The sequence below is a fragment of the Salvelinus sp. IW2-2015 genome, linkage group LG13 (genome assembly GCF_002910315.2).
Source record: "Salvelinus sp. IW2-2015 linkage group LG13, ASM291031v2, whole genome shotgun sequence".
In the NCBI taxonomy this organism is placed as follows: domain Eukaryota; kingdom Metazoa; phylum Chordata; class Actinopteri; order Salmoniformes; family Salmonidae; genus Salvelinus; species Salvelinus sp. IW2-2015.
In genome coordinates, this window is record NC_036853.1 from 46,129,503 (window position 1) to 46,133,257 (window position 3,755).

Below are 3,755 nucleotides of genomic sequence, written 5' to 3' on the forward strand. Positions count from 1 at the left end.
CGCCGTCTTTGGGAGTCCATTAGGCGCGCACAATTGCCTGTCATTCGGGCTTGGCCGGGGTACCTCATTGTAAATAAAAATTTGATCTTAACGACTTTCCGGTAAAAAAAAATAATGTTCTCTCTTTCTCAACACTCTCACAAGTACCCTAAAAGCCCCTCACCCCATCCTTCTTTATCCCTACCTTTTCATTTTCTTTATCGCCCAACTCTTCCTTCCTCTTCTTTATTCCCCCACCTCTTCTTTCCTCTCTTTATACCCCACCTCGTCCTTCCTCCTTCTTCTTTATCTCCATCTCTTCTTCCTCTTCATTATCCCTCACCTCTTCCTTCAATCCTCTTCTCATCCCCCACCTCACCTTATTTCCTTCTCTTTCTTTATCCCCCACCTCTACTTTACTTCCTCTTCTTTATCCCCACTCTCCTTACTTCCTCTTCTTTCCCCCACTCTTCCTACTTTCTTCTTTATCCCCACCTCTTCCTTACTTCCTCTTCTTTATCCCCCACCTCTTCCTACTCCTCTCTTATCCCCACCTCTTCCTTACTTCCTCTTCTTTATCCCCCACCCTATCCTTACTTCCTCTTCTTTACTATGTCTACAGAGAGAATGAGAAAGCAGATTACTGGTATTCATTGAGTGATGCTGTTACGGCTCTCGTCGAAAGGAGTGGACCAAAGCGCAGCGTGGAAAGTGTTCATGATTTTTATTTTCAAAAAACACTCAAACAAAATAACCAAAGTGAAAACGAAAGCGCACAGTTCTGTCAGGTACAGACATGCAACAGAAAACAAGATCCCACAACCTAATTGTGGGAAAAGGTCTGCCTAAGTATGATCCCCAATCAGAGACAACGATAGACAGCTGCCTCTGATTGGGAACCACACTCGGCCAAAAACAAAGAAACAGAAAACATAGAATGCCCACCCAAATCACAACCTGACCTAACCAAATAGAGAAATAAAAAGGCTCTCTAAGGTCAGGGCGTGACAGATGCCTCATGTACACAATACAGTCGATACGACCACCGTGTCTCTGTAGAAATGTGAACAGGGGTTTCAAGGAGGTAGTTAATGATAGCTTCTCCGCTACACCCGGAGGAGAAAGCGAGCCAGCACAGTGTTTGAGTAACAATATGTCAAATGCAGCGGCGTTCACAGTGGTGGCGGATTTCAAATACTTAATAAACATATCAGCCAGCCGCTGTTCAAATTCACACACAGTGGCAGTGGACACCTGGTGTGTGGCACTCTACCCACATTCAAATCACCTATAGCTGCACTGATCTAACAGAAGAAGCATACTGGGCCAAGTCAAAATGGGGTCCCGGCAGGTCTCAAAGAAGCGCCAGTCGCACTTACCGAGGTGAAAACTCTGGAAACTAATGATACTACCAGGCCACTGGATTTTTATAATTTAACCTTTATATAACTAGGCAAGACAGTTAAGAACAAATTCTTATTTACAATGACGGCCTACCCCGGCCAAACCCGGACGAYGCTGGGCCAATTGTCCGCCACCCTATGGGACTCCCAATCACGGTCGGATATGATGCAGCCTGGATGGGGAAGAAGGACACAGACATCTCATCCCACTTCACGGATGCAAACTTTACATTGTTTCAAAGAGTGGAACTGTTGCTGCTATGTTTGAGCACCTTTAGGATTTGCATTAGATGCAACAGCCAACATCAAAAACATTTTTGCACCATTTGTTGTCCAAGCAGGGAGTCAACACAGCGTGGGCCTTTAATGGGCCTAGTGGTTAGGGCGATGGGCTGGTAACCGAAAGGTTGCTAGATCGAATCACTGAGCTGACAAGGTAAAAATCTGTCGTTCTGCCCCWGAACAAGGCAGTTAACCCACTGTTCGTAGGCCGTCATTGAAAATAAGAATTTGTTATTAACTGACTTGCCTAGTTAAATAAAAAAATAAAAAAATGGGTATTGAGTGCTATGGTCGGGCAGTGTCCAGATTTTCATACCTTCATACATTTCCTGTACCATACCGGAGTAAACATTTTTTGGGTGGGGTGGGCGAACAAAGCTAATTTAGGCAGCAKGGATGTTGATTCAGGAGGGGATTGATTGTCTCTGCTGTAACCAAGAGACTTGACCTTGCAAGCTAGCCACTTATCTAGCAAGTTAGCAAACCAAATGCACAGCTGGAGCCATGAGCTGGAGATCATTTATTTGGCGCATCCCATTTTCTTTTTACGGTATTGAAAATCATACAGTTGGTACTTCAAAATACCCCGGTATACCCTCTACTGCCCAAGCCTATTGAACGTGAACTTTGAACTTTGATATTGTTTTGACTACGCCAACAGAAGTTGACTGCTGCAACTAGATCTAACAAATCGACCTGGTGCCAACATGTACTCMTTCCAATCCTTGTGATGTAAATACAATACGATGCACTACATTCTGGTAATACTTTGTTTGCCACGTTGCATCCAGCAAAAGGAACCTTGGACTTTACRAGACAGGTCTAAAATGGGACTCTTCTTCTGTCTGGTGCRCTCCAATGACAGATATTGGGCAGCAGATTGTCAGAGAGGTGGACAACAAGCTTTGTTCACAGCACCCCATGTATTTTCCTGTCACTCAAACATTCTAGGCTGTCCATTGACCATCGAGATGATTAGTGAATACTAGACATGTGTCGAACATGAATAAATTCATGAATTTGTATGTCTGATGTTGTGACTGTATCATGTCTCTCTTTTGTTGTGGAATCTCTTTGAACGCAGTGCAAATTCTGTACCTAATACACATTTCTGTGTAAACACACAATAAAGTACAATCTAATCTAATCTAAATATTTTAAACACTTTTTTAYACTTTAGAGTTGATGTTGGTTCGGTGTGTCTAGTACAACAGAATAGTCCCAAAAATACAAGCCTCAATCTAGTTTGATCCAGAGTTTAATTGGGATTTAAAATGGCTTCCCTCTAGATGAAATTCAARCAGGATGCTGGGGGAAATCATTGCAATTAGAAATATAAATTTCCCTACAAAAAGAAGATGTGTCTTTTGTTTTTCACTGAGCTCTCTAATTTGACGTCACTGTGTGCTGTGTACCAATTTCCGTTAAAGAGGTTTAGCAACAAAGCCAGTGGGATATTTAGGGGCCGTAAACGCTTGTCATAAATGGAGACATACGCAAAGCACTTAATGCCGTATTATATGCTTAGAAATCATGTATTCTGCTTGGAGCTACAATAACAGACTCTGGGGTGGCAGAGGGGTTTGGATTCTATGATGATCCAAAATAACATTAATGAAACGAAAACAAACTTTTGAACTTGGAAGTTTGAATCTGAAGTTTACCTAAACATCATTGAAACTTGTAATGTGTATACATGAAAAGACATGAATTTGATAGTATACGAATGGCTTGTAGACCATATATAGCTTTTACACCAGACTCTATAATCAGACTCTGTAGCATAGACATGCAGTGCATTCGGGAAGTGTTCAGACCCTTTGGCTTCATCCACATTTTGTTACGTTGCAGCCTTATTATAAAATGAATGAAATTGTTTTTTCTTCCTCATCAATCTACACATACAGTACCAGTCAAAGGTTTGGACTCATTCAAGGGTTTTTCTTAATTTTGGTGTGCAAAGATGTCATCAAGGCAATGGGTGGCTACTTTGAAGAATCTCAAATATAAAATATATGTTGATTTGTTTAACACTTTTYTGGTTACTGCATGATTCCATGTGTGTTATTTCATAGTTTTGATGTCTTCACT